The sequence below is a fragment of the Herpailurus yagouaroundi genome, unplaced genomic scaffold, assembly GCF_014898765.1.
Source record: "Herpailurus yagouaroundi ecotype Mexico unplaced genomic scaffold, PumYag 162, whole genome shotgun sequence".
Classification (NCBI taxonomy): Eukaryota; Metazoa; Chordata; class Mammalia; order Carnivora; family Felidae; genus Herpailurus; species Herpailurus yagouaroundi.
In genome coordinates, this window is record NW_024412403.1 from 48,408,387 (window position 1) to 48,428,623 (window position 20,237).

General features: G+C 39.1%; 2 protein-coding genes across 4 annotated transcripts in view; one reads left to right on the plus strand and one right to left on the minus strand.

Moving 5' to 3' along the window:
• The window catches only part of CMSS1 (cms1 ribosomal small subunit homolog), a 383,830-nt gene that overhangs the window by 151,422 nt on the left and 212,171 nt on the right, over positions 1–20,237 (plus strand). The window lies entirely within an intron of this gene.
• The window catches only part of FILIP1L (filamin A interacting protein 1 like), a 302,611-nt gene that overhangs the window by 142,334 nt on the left and 140,040 nt on the right, over positions 1–20,237 (minus strand). The gene's annotated exons all lie outside the window — the stretch shown is intronic.

The window sequence follows — 20,237 nt, forward strand, 5'->3', positions numbered from 1 at the left end:
TCTTGTGTATCCTATTGTAGACGTTTAACATAGAGCTTGCTGCATTGCCTTATGTTTTGTTTACTTGCCCGACTTCCTGACTAGACTCTGGAATCCTTTACTAGGGCTGCACAGTGCCTAGAATTTCAGAGTTGCTTAGTAAATGTTTATTGACCAAATGATTGACCAATGTAAAGAACATATCTTTAAGCTTCCAGTTTCGAATGGGCCCTGACTATCAATAATAGTTTCATTCATCCCTCCTTGCCTCTGCCTCCTAAACCATCATTCTAAACCTTTTGCGCTGTTCCCATTCCCACAGGCCTCTTGCCCTTCACAAATTAGCATCCTTTGTTCCGCCCCTCCCTAAACCACCTCCTTCAAAACCTCTCCCCTCTTTAAACATTTTCCTCTCTTCCTGTCTTAAAAGGATCTATGCTCATCTGAATTTTAGATCATAGGCATCTTCTGTGGAATCTTGCCGTATCAGATACCTCCTTCCCCTTGTGTGTCTTTAGTTTCTTTTTCATACCAATTCTTTTTCTGTAACTTCATAACATGTCCAAACATCCGATTTTCTAATAAAATCTTTGCTTTCATGACTTTCCCCACTAATTGCCAGTTTCTCTCCCTAGTTCACATTGCCTGAACTCATACTGTTAGTCTTTTTTTTTTTTTTAAGTTTATTTATTTTGAGAGAGATAGTGCGAGTGGGGGAGGGGCAGAGAGAGAGAGGAGACAGAATCCTAGGCAGGCTCCTTGCTGCTAGCACAGAGCCCGACGTGGGGCTCATACTCATGACACCGTGAGATCATAATCTGAGTCGAAACCAAGAATCGAACACTTAACCAACTGGGCCCCCCCAGGGATCCCATACTGTTAGTCTTTTAACTTCCTGTCCCCTGTTTGTACTTCAGCGTCTGCCCTCGCCATTGGTTTCCTAATTTCCAATTTTAGGAACTTCTTGGTTTTCATGTTCCTGGCCATGGATTTAAGAATTCCATCTTTTTCCCAGCTATCCAGGCTAGAAATCTTGGTGCCATTTTCCAGTCCCTACTCCCTTCCTAACATACTGCCCTACGTAAGAATAAAAATACTTGTGTTTATATTTGTTAAGTTTATTTTTACATGGTATACAAAAGATGCTGTATAAAGCAGCTGAGTGATTTGAAAACATTCATCAGGGCATTCTGATTTGGCAGTTTGATGTTGGTACAAGCAAAAGGCCAAGCCAGTGAGAAAACACAGAAAATAGTAAAAGTAGTGAATGAACCACATGTATTGTATGCAGCAGCCTATTCTTAAAAGGTCTGATTTCCGCACATTCTAAGCACTAATAAAAGTATCTAGTTGAAGAAAGACCAACCAAATCAAGACTTGGAGCCAGAATGTTCTGGTTTTTCACAAATGGTTATGACAGTTTTTTTTGAAATGCTAACACAAAATTTACTATTTACGTATGTATACAGGATTCTAATTATGTTTCTGTGTGGTAATATTAGAAGTCTTTAAAGGAACAAAGCAGTGTTTTTAATCACTTCTTCAGTACTGTATATAATTGGGATTTTCCCCCTTCTGGGATCTTCTGTGAACATCTGCAGAGTGGTTCCACCCTAAGTCTGGAAGTTAAGCTGCTATAGTCAGTCTTCCTTTGTAAAACTGAGCCATTTGCCCCCTTGATCTGGTTTGCCCCTACTCTGTGAATTTGGCTTTAAAAAAAAAAAAAAAGAATAAAGAATGTTTAATTTGAATTTAAGGAATAGTAAGAGAAGGGGAAAGTAATCAGCTACCCAAAGTCCATTTTACTTACCCCTACTTGAGCAGAGCCATGAAGATTAGAACTAGGGCTTGTCAGTGACCATGAAGAAGTGGTATGTTACGGAGGCCCATGAGGAAAAGTGCTGGCATAGGACTTGATCCTACCTTTCACAGAACTTACAGAGAAAGGACATGTTTGGGAAACAAGAAGAATTGTGCCATGCTGTATGTACCATACAGTAGGAGGAGTCCCAGGAAATAAGTGGCAAACAATGAGTAAGCGTATCATTTCAGAAAATACTTGAAGTGAAGGTTGATTCAAATCTCAGTGTTCATGCAGGGCAGAAAGAGAGCTGGGGGCAGAGTGGGTATAGTGAGGAATAGAGGCATGAACCAGCAAAGCCTGTTTGGAGACCTGCAGAACAGAATGTGGGTCTAGAGCTTGAGGTTGTAGTGAGGATTGTGATGTTATAAAGGAGGCAGAGAAGGGATGGGGAAGACATCAGTATGAACTAGAGAGAGAGCTATACTGGGATTCATCTAGCTTCCTAAGAGGTTTTTACTTTATGCTTAAGGTAGAAACATCAGATGTTTCTAAACAAGTCTTTTTTTTAGCTGAAAGGTGGGGATAATGAGCTTGGATTACTGAGCTTTTATGATGAGTCATAATGTTTTAAAAAATATTATCATATAGGGGCATCTGGGTGGCTTAGTCAGTTGAGTGTCCCAACTATTGATCTCAGCTCACGTCTTGATCTCAGGGTCATGAGTTCAAGCCCCACATTGGTCTCCATGCTGGGCATGAAGCCTACTTTAAATACACACACACACACACACACACACACACACACACACTTGTATAAATATTCAAGCAGTTTGCATTTGCCTCAAACTTTAAATATTCTAAGTTCTGTATAAATATAAAAAGAATGAAGAAGAATTAGTTTATTTCGTTCTTATCTGGTTCTAATTCATTCTATGGGTTGCATCAGTTCTCTGGATTTACTGAATCTTGGTTTTCCAGGTATAATTTTTTTTTTTTTTTTTTGTGGACTGACAAGTTGAATTTAGTAATCCATTGACCAAAATGCTACATCCCATAAAGAGATCTTGGAAAAATTAGAAACAAAATTAGTTGTAATAAAGACACTTTATTTTTAATAGACTCCAAAGATAGAGCAATAGAGGGTCTCCAATGAATTATCAAAGCAGCTTCCAGAGGATATGGGATAATTGTGTAGAGAACAATTAATGGAAAGTATTGTACTAATGTAATTTTTTTTAGAATTACCCAGCAATGTGATTATGAGCATGGGACCCTGGCTGAGACCCCAAGCTCATTTACTATGGTAGGAATAAGGTAAGAGGTGCAAAGGAATGGCATGGAGGGTACAACAAGTCTGTGCCTCTTGGAGAAAGAATGTTGGTATTATCCCTAGTTCTTTCATCTTTCATTTTTTCCTGCCTCCCTCCTTCTTTTATACACTAATTTCTTACAGTGTGCACAGCGTCATGCCTCTCGTTATTACTGATGGGCTGCCCCACAGCCTGGGCTAAATTCAACTTCAGAAAAATAGTGATAACTCAGCCTGCTAGGTACCAAGGCAAGCAGTTCTTTTCTCTCCAAACAAAATCATTGAGATTTTCTGTGTGTTTTTCTAGCTAGATAGTCACTTTTGCACACCTTGTTTTAGTTATTCCTCTCAGTAATGCTATAGAGGTAGGTTTTAGGATCCCCATTTTATAGATTGAGGAAACTAAGTCTCGGAGAAGTTAAGTGCCAGGACCTAGATGATGATGATGATGATAATAATAATAATAATAATAATAATAATGATAATAATGTCAATCCAAAGACTATAACTCCCAGCCCAGCCCTCTTTCCACAGCTGCTCCTCAGTAATGCAGCCCAGGTATTTGAGATATTTGGACACCTGTGGATGTGGCATTTCTGGTAAGGAATATAAAAGCCCTGTGGCTACCCCAAGTTACAGTGTGAAATGAGACTGCCTCCCACTCCTCCCATCTCCTGCAGATCTTTCCCAGATCATTCTTGGGCCCTTTCCTCTATCCCTCTCTGTTTCAATCATTTTGCCTGCTTCCTAATCACTAGCGTGCCCTCAGAGGTGGAGGAATTAAGGAACTGGAAGGGGGGAGGGGAAGATCACTTTCACATTTAGGGCTATTGTTCATGCTTCCTTTTGGATGATGTAGTCGTTTCTGTTTCTTATTTTATGTTTGCTTACTGTCTGAATCCATGTCAATTTATGTGCCCTTGGCTCTGAACCACGTTTATATATTTTTGTGTTGTTAATATTTTTAATTGGTGTTTTTAAAGTAGATGTACTCTGCGTGTTTGGCAGACCAACAAAGTGGAATGTAAAAAGAGTTGGTTTTTTTAAGTAACCATATAAGGTGAAAAGTCCCTTTTTGTGTGGGTGCATGTGTGTGTCTGCAGATTGCAGGTTTTATCAGGCACGATATTCGTTAATATTTATTGTAACAGTTTACAGTGTGGCCCCTTGAGTCCCTCTGGATTATGCACAGCCCGAATGAGGTAACCTTGGAAAATGCAATAAATCTGAAGTTGAAACCACTTTAATGGGAAGTTGCTTGAAAGTTGTAAAGTTAAATTGCCTCCTTCAGGATGAGGGAGGTAGTGTGGAGAATGCCCCAGGGGACCTGGATTTGCTTCTTGCTGGTCTTGTCCCCTATGTTGGAATGCTGGGTTTGGGGTTGGATTACTTTGTTTTTTTTAAAAAACCTCTTACTGTTCTTTTGCCCTAGTACCCCATGGTGTGGTAGGCCCATGGCAGCATTAATATGTGACCTTTGATCTTCTCTCTTATGCATATGGGGCAACTCTTACCCTACATATGCATACTCAGGTGCCCAGAAGTAGAATTTTATTAGTCATAGAATCTTAACTTTGCAAGGAGACTGGGTTATCACCCAGTTCTTTTTTGCCAGGCCCTGTGTGAACCCCTCCGATTATTTGCAGCTGAATACTGGCCAGCATATCTTTTGCTCTACATTTTAGAATGTTCTTCATCACATTGTATTGAAACGTAGTTCCCCAGAGCCTACACCACCGGTCCTGGTGCCTGTTTTTAAAGCTACATAGAATAAATATTCTTCTTCCATGATATTTGAAGATGTTTGAAGACAATGACAGTAATCTTTCCATGTCCCCTATTTAGGTATTAAACATCTTTAGATCTATCAGACTATTTTCTTATGTCCTAATTCATTTGTCTATTTGTAGGGTACAAACTTTGTGTGTATGAGACACAGCTAGAGACTAGGGAAGCATTGAGAACAAAGTTGGCCGTGATCCCTGCATTTGGGGAATTTCTGGTGTAATTAATAACAGAATGATAAGGGCTATAGAGAGGCACCGAATCAGCCTTGGTGATTGGGGATTGAGGGTGTCAAGGGAAGGTTTCTGGAGGACACACCATATAATCAAAGTCCAGAAGAGTACTGTGAGCCACCCCAGGGAGCAGGATAAATGAAGGAAGGAGGGTATTCTAGGTAGAAGGACAAGCCTGTTGGAAAGGCTAAAGGTGAGAGAGTATATGGGGAGTTCAGGGAAGTGAGAGTGGTTCTGCCTGGGTGAGATACTGTATGGGGATCTTTATCCCTACTCACCAGCAGAAGTACTGGAGCAGAAAGCAGGACTGACAGGTGGTGGGGTGGGGAGATGAGGTCAGACATTACAAGAAAGTAGAGAATGATAGATAGTCCTGATTAGGAACGGTATTTATTGTTTCTTGATTACACAATAACTATGGCAAACATAGCAAGTTCTGTATGAGATCATACAGGTTTGGAAATGCTTTGCATATTATGTTTTGTTGTTAGGGAAAGAATGTATTCAGTCCTTAATTAGGGTTAGACAGACATGGTTCATTCAGTGACAAGGCCATCTCCCCAACAATGTATTTGGAGAAACAAGAGGAAGAAAGTGATAATACAGTTTTAACATTTTTGTAACTGTGAGAATATTTGGGTTACTTCCATACATGGAACAACAGCAGTGATAATAATAATAGTAAACACTTCTACAGCACACTGGAACTGGCCCTGCTATACTAACAAATTTAACGCCCACATGAAGCAAATACCTGTATTGTCCCCAGATAGAGAGCTTAAATAACTTACCATAGGTCAGAAAGCTAAGTGGCAGAGCTTGTATTTGATTCTAGGCCCTAAGAATATGTAAGGAAAGATTTAGGTTATAGATAAAAGAAATTTACGGAGCCTGCAAAATTAGAGATCTTTACAAATGGCTCCTGCCTACTGTTGATGGTCACAACCACATACTCACTGGTGTGGTCATGATCAGTGAAAAAGCAGATATTCACCAATCCACGTTTCATGCCTTACCCACAGGCATCACTGTTTAGAAGAGATCCCACTCCTGATGGCTTTCAGGAGTTGGTCTGGGTTTTACTAGCAGTTGTGGCTGCCTGCAGCTTCAGTTGATCTCCCTGCCTCCTGCCTCTGTCATGGAGAGTTTAGCCTGCCTAAAGAGGATAGGAAAACTAGGGTAACAAGGCAAGGTTTGAAATATCCTTACTTCTAGGGAAACAGAATTGCCTATCAGTGTTACCAAGCCAGGCCAGTTATTGCTGGCAGCCATGTATGTACGGTTGCCCCAGCTTTCAAGCACGTGTGATTTTTCTCTAGGGTTGATTGATTACGTTGTAAGGGTGTACAGGCAAGTGCTTCCTGGGGACAGAAGGGGTAAAGATAGCTAAGAGAGACTGACGTAGTGATCCATGGAGTGATGACCCTGTGCTGCCAAATAGGGAAAGAAGTGAAAGTAGGAGTGCATTGATGCATAAGGATGTAACAGAGGAATAAAGAGTTTAGGGTCTCTGTGGGTCCAAGGAGAAATGAGGTGGGACTGTTGTATGAAAGGATTGGAAAGGTAGCAAAGAATGTTGAGCAAGTGGGAATTTTATTTTTTTTTTCAAAGGAATATGCTTAGCACTCCTTTCCTTGGTCAGTGTTCTCTGAATATGCATCATTGTGTTTGTGACTTAATTGAAATGTGTGATAACGAAAACTTTAAACCTAGGTAAAACCAAGCAGGTGAAGCCAATCTCTTCATTACACATGATTTTATAATCTTCAGATAATCTTCAAATAATCTTCAATATTTGAACATGGGGATTATTCTGTTGCATGATTAAATGAAAGCAGAGATCATAGACTAGTTCTGTGATGCAAATTCACACCATAGATTTATATGCCCAGTAGGAGGTACCATCTAAGAGTTATACACAATTCTCAGTCCTCTAACTCATTACAATTCAGTTAGATTTTATATTTACCCATTACTGTGTATCTTCATTAATAATCCTATCTTTTGCTGGATTACAAGTTCCTTGAGAATAGAGGCAGTGTCTGTGTCTATCTCTAAGTTTCCCTTACAGTGTATAGCCCTATATGAGGTATATGGAGCTCATAGATCTAGGGGGTGTCTTGTTGGCTCAACACTTCAAGAAGATCAAGGACAATCCACTTACGTTACAGATGAAGCAATCAGAGGACCTGACAGTAAAGTGATCTAAGAATTCGGGGCTAGATTAGTGAGGAAACCTGAGCCACACCCAAATTCCTACCTCTGTTCTTTGTACCATATCTTGTCGATGCAGCTCACTGAATCAGGATTTTGGCAGTGATCTTCTGTATGTGTGTCAGGCCCCAAAAGGAAGTGTTCCCTAAACTAATGCTCCCCAACCTGTGTTTCCTGATATGACTCAGAGAAAATGGTGGTATTTGTTTAGGACAATCAGGTAAACAGAGGATCATTTTAGAGGGCAGTTGAAGCAAAGAGTCCCTGAGAATAGTGGCCCCAGGCATTGCCAGGCTGCCTAGGGGGTTATATCTTCATATACCATCCATCCACTGCATTTCCAACAACAACTAGAAAACACTTCCCTAAGTTAACATTACGTCAGTCCGTAGTGTGCAGACACAATAACTTCCCTGGCTTAAGACCTTGTGTATGAACATTGCTATTCAAACAAAAAAGAAACATGACCTTCTTTATTGTATTTATTGGAGTACTTAAGACATTTATAAAAATCTAGATCTGTAAATTATGATAAATTATAAATTTATAAAATTGCTTTGTAACTAAATGTATTTTCTAGTAATTACCTTGAAAGATTACTCTGGTCCAAGAGAATATATTTTCTCAGCAGATTTAAATCCTACTAGTCAAACATGTCACTTAGTCCCCAGTGTGAGATAAAGGATATGAACTTAATAAATTGTGAAACAACAAATACATTAGTCAGGTGTGTTTCTTTTGACACTAAGTAGTTCATGACCTTCTTTCTTGTGTTCTTAATATGTATGGGAATTGTGTAATTTTTGATCAAGGATGAAAGGTTGGAATAAGTTTTTGTCAGTGCCGACTGTCATATTTAACTGTATTGCTCTGTCAGGTGCTGTGGCATGTGTTCCTGCCAGCACTGTGTTTCCTTCGGAAATAGCACCATGGTCTCTCAAGGTCATGGTTGATTTTCCAGACGTTTAGAGTTGAGATAAATAATTAAGTTGTAACTCTGAGTTTCTCCCAGGTATTTGTCTGGATTTGTTTGTATTTTAACAAAGAAATTGATATTTTTAGGGATAACTCTCACAATATCTCTTAAAACAGATAAATTAAAGAATCACAATTTATAGATAAAATAAGTCCTCAGAGAAATTGTTTCTTCATTTGGGAATAGGTTGGGAAGACACCTAAGCAGACTGCATAGGTTGGGAGGTTGAAAGGAAGAATGGGGAGCTGAAATGGTAGACTCTGGAGAGATCTCCCACAGTGAAGTAGACTCCCCCTACCACCAGTTCTTCCTTTCTGTGCCTCCCGTCCCACACAGCCTGAAAATCTGATGATACAGATTTTTGAAGCTTCAAAATGCCATTTGAACGTGGTGGCATCTAAAATATAGTTATGGAGGGCAGGGCATTGAGTAACAGTAATAATAGTAGCATTACTTATCAAATGTTTATAAAGTTAGTAGTGATCAGGAAGCCCAGTCTGTCAGATTTCAGCACTAGGCTGCATGGTTACTCTTCCTGATAGAGGGCTGGATCAGTTACTGAGGGTCACTGGAGATAGAGAAGAGGGCAAAGAGAGGGATACAATGAACCTGAAATAGTTGTTTCTGATCTTAAGTGTAGGATAGCACAGGAAGAGGACAGCAGGAAGTAAAATGAAGAACAGTTTTTTTAAATAAACATGGGTATGGGTTACTACCCCCTCCCCTGTCATGACTAGGGTGTGAGTCCAGTGGTGTGTTTGAGCTGGTCCTTACTGTCTCATGACTGTTAAATTTTCAAGAACTTTGAACTATTTATATTACACGCAGTCATTATTAAAAATTAAATTCTTGTAATTGCTATTAAATAAACAAGTTCTTGAAAACAAAGATAACAAGTGTTCAGAACTCATCACTTCCTAATTATTTTAGTACATTGTGCTCTTGAGGTTATTTATGTCTGTTCTCTTCCCAGCTCCATGTTGAGTTATGTCATTTTGGTAGCTTGAAATTAGCCATCATGGGAATATTTTGCATCTTGGAAATCAGATGCTCTATCAGGATTTTTTTTTTCTCAGAAAGCCAGTTGTTAACCACTTACTAGTACACCACTGAAAATTCTGATTATGTGCCAACCAGTGGGACATACAAATGTGGCTTTTATCTTAGTAAAACTCAGTCTGTCGTTTCTATGTTATAAATCTTCATCCTACTCTTTGCTGCCTACCTGGACTGAGGTTAAGACAAATCAAAGACCTAATGAATTTGCAAATTTGCTCCCCTCTGTCTCCATTGCATATATGCCTACTAGCAATTAAAGCTATCATTTCAGCAAATTGTGATAGTTTACATTTCTATTCATCTTTAAATCCCCAGTGCATACTGTACATTCAGTCCTTTATCAGTTATTAATAAATTATGTGGTATGCCCTTCCCATAGAATCAGCACATATCAAACATCAGCTGTAGTACCTTGACAAACTTCTGCACCTCTCCTTAAATATAGGAAACAAGTTACCAGGTTTTTTTGCAAAGCGAAGTTTTGCTCCCCCCTCATTTTCCTTTAATTCTTTACCTTCTCCACTTTCTTACTCTCTTTTCTCTTCCTCTTCTCAGTCTAAGTCCTGAATCTTTCCAGATAACTGTGATTTTGTTGTTGTTGCTGTTATATAAAATTTTAGGGCATGAAACTAGATATAATTGAGTCTAGCAGATTTCTGTTTCTCCTGAATGATTGTTATGCAGGGCCCATCAAAAAAAATGGAGACTTAGAATTGTCCTAATAAATGTAGTGTGTTATATTTGAAAAACTATTTGGAGGGGCTCCTGGGTGGCTCAGTCAGTTAGGTGTCCAGCTCTTGATTTTGGTTCAGGTCATGATCTCACGGTTTATGGAATCAGGCCCCACGACACTATCAGCGCAGAGCCTGCTTGAGATTCCCTCTCTCCCTCACTGTCTGCCCCTCACCTGTGCACATGCTCGCTCTCTCTCAAAATAAATAAACTTTAAAAAAAAAAAAAGGGAAAAACTATTTGGAGAGTGGGATCTCTGTTAAGTTAAATGGACCACCTGTACTAGATGTGACCAAAGAGAATGAATTCAGTGGAGCATGCTATAGTTGGATGACACAGCAGCTTACTAGAACTGAATTAACTCAGGCTGCCTTGAATGAGAGCCCTGAATAGAAGTTACATGGAATATGCCTGACTGAACTTCGGTACTACCCCAGATGCTGCACAGGGAGGGCTTTAGATGGCTGCTAAGTGCCCATTGCATTCTCTTTTGGTTCCCTTTTGAGTAGGAAAAATTGATGAGGAAGGAGAGATGGGACAAGAACAGACCAAAAAAAGGAAGGATAAAGTTCTTAGACTCTCTTCACACCCCCAGAAAGACTGAAAAGCTTGGCTTAGATCTGGCTATGAATACAAGCTCAGGACTCTTGGAGTATGTTCTTGGCTTTTCCCATTACCTCTGACTTTGAGCAAATCAGCTCACTTCTCTGCCTGTAAAATAATATTCCCTCTGACATGAATACTTACCTCATGAGGTTATCTAGAGGATAATGTTAGTAATAATGTCTTAATGTTTACATCATTCCTTTCACAGAGAGCTCAAAGCATTCTATATACACTGAGATTGAAACTTCTTATGAGAAATGAATATAAGTATTTATTTTTTTGGAAATAAACTTAGGTCATAAGAGCTTAGATTTAACACATTGCAGGAGGACGTGTGGTACACAGTGATCCACTGGGTCGAATGAATTTTTATTCTAAGAGTCCCAACTTTCCTCCTTGTTTTATGAATTGAGGAAATACAGTGAGTCCATATACATGGATGGGACATCCTACATATGTCATTAGAGTGGTCTCTCGTGACACATCGGGAGCTTGAATAATAGTCAGAACATCTCTGATCACATTCTTTTGGACCTTGATTATAGCATAAAGACACCTGGGAAATCTTAGCGCTGAACTACAGAACCCCACTGAAGAATTCCAGAGATAGAAAATGTAAATATGGGAGTGTTTTCTCTGTTAATTTCAGCTCGATTCAACCAATATTTCTTGATTGCCTATCATATATATGATTTTGAGGGATGTGATGGAAAAGGCATAGTGTACACAGAAATCTAAACTGGCATTAACAAAACAAGGGAAATGAAATTTACAAATAGATATATGTGACATTACTGGGGAAAGTTAGAAAAGTACTACAGGATTTTAAATGTTTAAAGAGGGGAAAGATTACATCTATCTGAGTAATCATAAGCATTTATTACCCATGTGCCAAGCAGTCTGCTGTTCATTGGAGAGACCCTAATCCCTGCTCTGGAGATCTGGTAGAAAAGACATGAACAAATAGGTAGTTTTAGCATATCCTAGTCAATGCAGTAATCAAAGGTACTTAGTCCTGCATGGAAATTTAGAAAGGCTTCTTGGAAAGCAAGACTTCTCATAAAGTCTTAAAAATTGAAATGAACATGGGAAGGTAAATACAGGCTGGAAAATTAGCATGTCCAAAGGCCCTCAGTGTTTAGTTTGTTTGTTTTCCAATAGGAAATGACAAACTATAGAAAGTTTGGTATTACTATAGCCTAAAGTTTAATTGGGCTAGTAGTGAGAAGTAAGTCTTAAGATAGGACTTGTCCTGCATATAGGTCATTAATAAATACTATTTGGGGGGGGGGGGAATAACCAATGAATGAATATGTTCAATTTAAGTCCCTGTGGGCCATCCAAGTAAATATGTCAGGCATTGGGAGAGAATCTGGGCTGGAAATACAGATTAGGAAGTCACCCCATATCAATGGTGTATAAAATCCAGAACAAATGAGATTGTATAAGTAAAATGAACAAAGCAAAGTACCAAGGGTAAAACCTTGAGGAATACAAACATTCAAGGGGCAAACAAAAGAAGAGAAACCCATGAGGGAGTCTGAAAAGGAAAAGTCAGAGAAATAAGAAAAAATAGAAGAGAAATTTGATACATGTTCATCAAGTAGGGCATTTCAGGATATCGAAAATAAGTATGTATAAATTGTCTCAGTGAAGTAGAATATGATGTCATCTGCTGAGAAGGATGTGGTATCAGTTGGGGTTTTGAGCTTGGTGACAGTTTGAAAACATTACTGAATGAAGTAAGAGCAAGCTAAGCAAGGATGAGTAAGAAATTGAGCAGAATTGATGGCCTACTTGAGATTAAAGTTTCAAATTTATAGTGGCACCAATGCAAAAGCTGATTTTCTCCAACTATGCTCAACAACTATGTCATAGAAATATAGAAAGTGTATTTTTGAATGGATCCTGTTGATCCTGTAATGAGGTTTTTGGAACAAGGGAAACAAAAGGTCAGAGGTCCAACGTATATGAAGATACGAAGATATTAGTGAGAAAGTGGTCTGGTGATGAGCCATTACTGTCCCAGCTGGATATAGCAGTGAGGCTAAGAAAGAGGTCCAGAAACTATGGTTTTCCTGAGATTGAAGAGCAAAGGTGGTGAGAACAAAAGAATGAGAGAACTGGAAAGGTCAGTGATTGTGGTCATCTTCAGATATTACATGGGAAGCAATTCCACTTGATAATCAGTTCCAGGACATGACCTTGGATGTGGGTTATCCTGGCTGTGAGGAAGGTAAGGAATTGGATGGATTGTTTAGATGGATGGTAAGGTCACCCATTATGGTGAGAGAACAAGGGAGACGTTAAAGGTAATAGCCAGGTGCTCTAGTCTTGAGTAAATATTGTAAAGGGACCAGGAGATTGGTAAGAGGACATCAGTGTGATATAAACTTCAACAAACAAGGGGCTGTTACACCAGGGGCATTAGGGAGTAATGTTCAGAAACATCTAGGGGAAGACAGAACAACTTTTTGAGTGTGTGCTATTTGTTAAGCTTTGTTTTAAATGTTTGGGGGATGCTTGGGTGGCTCAGTTGCTTGAGGATCCAACTCTTGATTTCAGCTCAGGTCATGATCCCAGGGTCATGGGATCAAGCCCCACACTTGGCTCCATGCTAAGCATGCAGCCTGCTTAAGATTGTCTCTCTCTCCCTAGCCCCCTCCCCCCCACTCACATTCTCTCTAATAATAATAATAATGATGATGATGATGATGATGATGATGATGATGATGATGATAAAATGTTTGGTTGGACTATAAGAATTTGCTGATATTTGAGCATTTGGACCTATGAAAATAGCAATTTCATGTTGTTCAGCATCATACTTTATACATATTAACTCTTTTTCTCACAGCTACCTTCTGAAGTAAATTGCCACTTAGCAGCTAAAGAAGCAGAAGCATAGAAATAAGTAACTTGCCCACCGTCATCTCCTAAGTACTAGAGCCCAGTTTCAGACTTGGTAGTATCACTTCAGAGGCTGCAATCTCTCTAAGTAGGGAATACCTACCCTACCCCGACAACCCTTTCTTTACGCCTTGCAGTGTATAAGGTGTGTGACACTGACCTCCTCTTGCTTATATAATAAACTGAGGTAAATGCCATAAAGGAGATGAACATGGTTCCCTAGTTATTTCTGAAGTCTCATACATACATGCTTTGTGCTTCCCCACCCCTTTCTCTGTGTGTTTCCCTTTACTCCCAAATTTCCTTGTGGCAGAACACTTTCCCCACCTCTTTGCCTAACTGAAACCTAGCATGTCCCTGGTTTCCTTGTAGGAGTTTACTAGTGGACAAGCAGGGGAAGGAATTCTAGACATTGCACGTACAGGGTAACAGGAGTTTGGAAAAGAGCAAGGAACACAGTTCATTCAGAAAACGACAAGACATTCTGTATGTGGGACATGAATCAGAATGGTAGAAGTCAAGTTTCCAAGAAAGAGTGATAGAAGGAAAGTCTGAAGCTGGGGTGAGTCTTGGAGGACTTTTTACCACTTTAAAAAACTTAAACATCATCCTCTATGCTATAGTTGAAAGCGTAGAAAGATATGCTGAAAGATTTTAAGCATGAACAGATTATAGATAAATGTCAGCAAGGATGCAATTAAAAGGGGAAAAGATTAGAGGCACAGAGATGAGTTAGGAAGCTGTTGTGGTCATCCATGTGAAGGAATATATGCTTAGCAGTGGTCCTAGCCATGTGACTGAGGAGGAGGGGGTGTATTCACAGGATATTTAACAGCAGGCATTGGCAGGTTTTGGTGTCTAAGAGAGTGGATTACTGGAACCAATAACTCAGATCACCACACAAGAAAAGAAAGTTGATTTGGAAGGAGAGATGAGGAGTCTTCTTTTTCTATATGTTGAATATGTCTGTAGAATCTAGGTAGAAATATAGGTCTTGGATTCAGGAACCAGGCCTCATAGGAGATACAGATGAAAATATGTTGGCATCGCTTGGTGTATCTGAACCTCACTTCTAAAATTGCCACTTCCCCCATCAGTGTCTGTCCTATAGCCACTCCTAATCTAAGTTACTATGAGAGTGTGAGAACTGAGATCTCGGTGGGCTATAGCTTTGAGCCAGGTCCTTGAGCAGGGCCATACTCTGTGGAGTAATAGGAAGATCTGGGGTAGGTCTCAGGTACTCCCTGACTCTCCAGCTGCTGAAAGCAGCCCTCTGCCTGCAATATCACTCCCGTAAAAGGGAGCAGAGTAGCTTTCTAGCGTGAATGAATGAATGAATGAGTGAACGAATGATCACATTGGGTCCTCTGCATTTAGATCATCCTAAAAAGCCACCTGCACAGTCTTCTGGTGGGTCTTGTGTAGGTAGAATTACATAGCCCTAGCTCCTCGCCTAGTATATGTAGCCTAGGTGAAAAATGTGCGTTAGGCACATAATTAGCACACTGACAGGGAGTATATTCAACAAATGGGTAAAGTGGTTAAATATCAATAATGAAGTCTGGCTAAACAGTAAGTGAATCAGTACAAATATTAATGAGAGGATCTGGTTCTGATAGGAAAAGGATAATAATACTGCAGAGACAAAAAGGTATAGACAAATACACAAAGTATAGAAAAAGATGTCATTCAAACAAATCTTTTCCTGGGCTTAATAAATTTGATAAGGAATAGGAGGAAAACCAGTCTTTGCCTTCCCTTATGTTGAAATAAACTTGACCCAATGGAGTACTCTAGTCCTCTTCATTTGCTGAACTTTACTTAGATTCCAGGGATTTGCATGTGGAAAACTAATGCCATGGTAGGATTACCAGACTGTAAATTCATCAAGAAGTCTGATGATATCATAAACCGTGAGAAGCCAGTGTCCAGCAGCAGCATCGGAAACCTCCCAGTTTGATTTAGCACTGGTAATCCATTTTATTCCTTTCCATTAGTTATTACAATAATAACAGATTGGCGACACAGTCCCATTTTCTACCTCTACTGCTGTCTACTTCTGGGCACAGCTGCTCCCAGTCATTCTTTCCAGTGTAAATAATGGTTCATGTTTCCACAGGCTGTCGCGAGATCTTTCTATGCTTGTGAAATAAGCCCATGTCACCACCGTTTTGGGGAAGATTGAAGGTACCAGTAAAGCCAGAGAACTGCATAAGAAAGCCAGAGTTACAACCCCCTCCCTAAGATGTTTTTTTGCTCTTGAAGACATTTAGATTGACTGGGTGTTAATGATGTGAATTTCCATGAGTGTGGGGCAAGAAAATTCTATCACTTGCATCTGTCTAATGCAGGCCTTTTACTTTAGAACTTTTTCTTTCATGTTAGATGTAAATAATGAACTCCTTTGTTGTGAGAGGGTATGTTACAGGCAGTAAACACTTCAGCAAAGAGCATCTTTTGATCTTCACAGCTATGGCAATAAAAGCCAAGAGCCAGAAACAGGCCAGAGAATTTGGAGCAGAAACCACTAAGAGCTTTCCTTTTATCTAGTCACAAAATTAGGTGCAGAACTATAAGAGTAATGGATGGAATGACAATTTTTAAGAAAGATGAAGGGCAAAATGAGGCTACCTGGATGAAAAAAAAGCTGAAATTTAGATTTCAAGATCTGTTTTAGAACTCAGTGAATTTGGTGAGAAATTAGGAACATTATGTACTCGTGGCATAAAGGAAATAAATGAAAATATTTCTCTGTCTCTCTCTTTTCCTGTGATCTCTATAAGGAATTAGTGGATGTGTTAAAAACTCTTAAATACTGGTTTGAGAATTCATTTTTAATAAGAGGTCAGTAAGTAAACACTGATTTTTTTTGTGCGTATACAAAGTAACACATTTCAAAAGCTGGTTTGTTTTAATACCTTAATTCTATAAATCCCATCTCAATACGAGTGTTAATTGAGTCTCTTTCCAAATATTGAACTATATACTCATATAAAACTAATCTAAAATATACGGGTCTAAATACATACGCAAATTATTTTTTTATTTTTTGCCTATTTTGACTTTTTATTTTTTTTAATTTTATTTATTTGAGTATAGTTGACTCACAATGTTAGATTAGTTTCAGGTGTTATTTGGTTTTTTATTTTGGTTTGGGAGTGGGTATTTGAAAGGGGGAGAGCAAAGGGGAAGAGAGACAGATTGAGGGAGAATCCCAAACAGACCCCACGCTCAGCACAGAATGTGACACAGGGTTTCATCCTACGACTGTGAGATCATGACCTGAGCTGAAATCAAGAGTTGGATATTTAACCGACTCAGCTACCCAGGTGCTCCTCGGGTGTTATTTTGACATTTTTAATTGTATTGTCAGATTTTATTGGTAGACATTTAATGTCTGCTTAATTATATGGAACATACCAATATCTCTGTCCCCAGTCTTATAGAATTCATCCTCACATCCTATAGGTAAGTAATAGACTGAAAGCAAATCCTCCCCACCCCCATCATGGTTAGGAGGATAACGGACACACTACACACTTGATGAGAGAGAAATGTATTTGCATGTAAATAGTGGTTTAGGTAGCAGTGAGCAAGGTAGAAATTTTGGATGTAGGCATCCTGTCAAATGTTCAGTACCTCTTTTTCTAGGCCTAGTATTTGGGGTCTGGGTGAGGGGGGGTGGGACAGATTTGGTCTAAAGTTTAGCTGTCCTTGATTGATAATGTATAATTCATAAATAACTTGTAAAAGACCCTACATAGTTTACAATTGTATTTTATCCCAGTTTTTTCCAGTCTTCAGTTCCAAATAGCTGGCTGGATTGTTCTGTGATAAAAGGAAATCTGAAACTATGTACCATATTCCTTCCAAGCTTAAGACCAAGAAGGTTCTCTGAATTTTCAGAGACAGATTGCTCCATTTTAATGGTCTTTTAATTTGAAAGTTAAACTCAGTCCTTCTAATTGCTTGTAGGTATTGGACAATATGAATATTTCCATTGGATAATATGGAGAGGACAATTTATCATTGAAAGACTTGTCATTTTTGTCTTAGCTGAATTGGGTGCCAGTATATACAGTTTGTACTTTCAAGCACAGGTTGATTTATTATGATGTGGACCTGCAGTTTTTAGTGGGCTTCATAAAGCTGATATTTCTTTTTAATTTTAGTAAAGCTTATTTTTTTTTTTAAACCTTGTTGACTTTAAGTCTGTCAAGTCAAACAAGTTAGAAAGCAAGAATAGGGGCACCTGGGTGGCTCAGTCAGTTGAGTCTGACTCTCGATTTTGGCTCAAGTCATGATCTCATGGTTCGTGTGATCGAGCCCCACATCGGGCTCTGTGCTGACAAGGCGGAGCCTGCTTGAGATTCTGTCTCTGTCCTTCTGTCTCTGCCCACCCTCACTTGTATGTGCACTCTCTCTCTCAATATAAATAAACTTTAAAAGAGAGAGAGCAAGAATTAAAACGTAATTAAGAAGAAAGAGCTTATAGTTTTAGGACATGTAATTAAAATTCATTCATTATATTAAACTGAAGATTATAATTTAGCCCTCAGGAGGCAAGAAGAAAAATGAGTACATGAAGCAAGCTTCAAAGAGATAGATAATGAACATTTCAGTGTTCTCTTTCCCACCTCTGGGCATGGATTCTGGTGTCTGCCATATCTGGGTCTACCACTTCCTACGTCTGGAAACATGAGTGTGTTGTTGAACCTTTTCGAAAGGGAATCCTCAATGGTTTCTTAAGACAAGCTCATGAGATAAGAACAACAATCAGTAGTTGCAATCAGTAATATTGACTGTCTGCTAACGTTCCAGGGACTGTGCTGAGCATCTTAGTACATGATCTCAGTTAAGCCAGTGAAGCACTTTCTACCTAGCAGGCTTTCAACTTCCACCTGCTTCTGCTCTTCCCCATCCCAACTTTACCAGATTTCTTAGGTGAAAGGGATTTCTCTTATTCACGTATTCACTTACCCGTTTGTGCATCTATTCAACAAATACATAATGAATTCTATCTAGTTCCAGGAACCATTCTAAGTGCTGGAGATACAGCAGTGAGTGACCAAGAGAAACAAAGTCCCTTCTGTTGTACATTCTAGGCAGGAGACTAATAAGGGACAGGCAAATAAATAAATACAATATTTCATATAGTAATGAGTGCTATTAAAAAATAAACTAGAACAAGCAGATAGAAAGTGACCCCAGTACTAGGGGACCTGGAGGAAGAGAGAGTTCTATTTTAGGTAGAATAGTCTGGGAAGAGAAGCATTTCAACAATCCTGAGTATATTTGTGTCATTTCATGCCAAATACTCAGTGGATTATAGAAAGAAAGTTTTTAAAAAATCAACAATATACATTTTTTGCATATGTTCTCTGCGTAGCAAGCAAACAGTAATACAGTGTCTTACTTTTTAAAAAAAAAAAGAATTTAATGTTTATTTTACTTTTGAGAGAGAGAGAGACAAGAGTGCAAATGGGGGCAGGGCAGAGAGAGAAGGAGATCCAAAATCCAAAGCAGGCTCCAGGCTCTAAGCTGTCAGCACAGAGCCTGACATGGGGCTCGAACTCACAGACCACGAGATCATGACCTGAACTGAAGTTGGACACTTAACCGACTGAGCCACCCAGGTGCCCCTACAATGTCTTACTTTTAATGGATATAAAGCACTTAGAGAGTAGAGCATAGTAAGGCATTATAAGTGTGTGATACTATTGGTCTATTTGAAGAGAGGAAAAAGATATGGTGACCTACATATGCTACACATTCCTGCTTATAACTAAACAACAGTTCTACAGAAATCATGCATACAGGATAGAATTGGATGATAATATGGTGATGCCTTTTTATTGGGTGTTGTGGGTAAATTATTAAGCCATGTCCAAAACAAACATATTGACACCATGAACTTAGGAACTCCACAAGGGAACTGCAGCCAGATTGCTAGATTGCTAGGTCTAGGCTTTACTCTAAAAATTAACAGTCTAAGCCCAGTGGTTTTCTTTTAACACTTTAAAGATGTTACTTCATCGGCTTCTGGCTTGCACAGCTTGTGGCAAAAAGTCTGCTATAATTCTTTATTCTTCTTTATGTACTGGGTCTTTTTTTTTCCTGGCTGTCTTCAAGATTTCCTCTTTATTTTTAGTTTCCAACAGTTTGAATATGACATGATTTTATTGTTGTTTATCCTACTTATGATTCTCTGGGTTTTTTGGACCTGTGATTTGAAGTCTTTAATTGTTTTTTGGAAAAATTGTGACCATTGTCTTTTCAAACATTTCTTCTGTCTTGTTCTCTTCTGCTCAGAAGCTTTCTCTGGTTTCCTACCATTTCAGTCTTTCTCGTGAGAACCTGATGGGAACTCTGGGAAGTGGGTTTGAACACCCTTGTAATTGAGGCTCCCAAGAGTCCTGGATTCTTGCTCCAACCTGTAATTGTCCTTTAGCAATATCTTAAATATATAGCAGAATTCTTGGCTGCTTGTAGTGCCTGATGTCTCTTGCTCTGTGTTCTGCCACAGGTGAGCCAGTCCACAGGTTCTAAATTTCCTTGGAGGATCCTGTCCTTTCTTAGACTTCAGGCTATTTACCCTGTGACCTCAGCTCTCTGGGCTCAAGGAGTGTT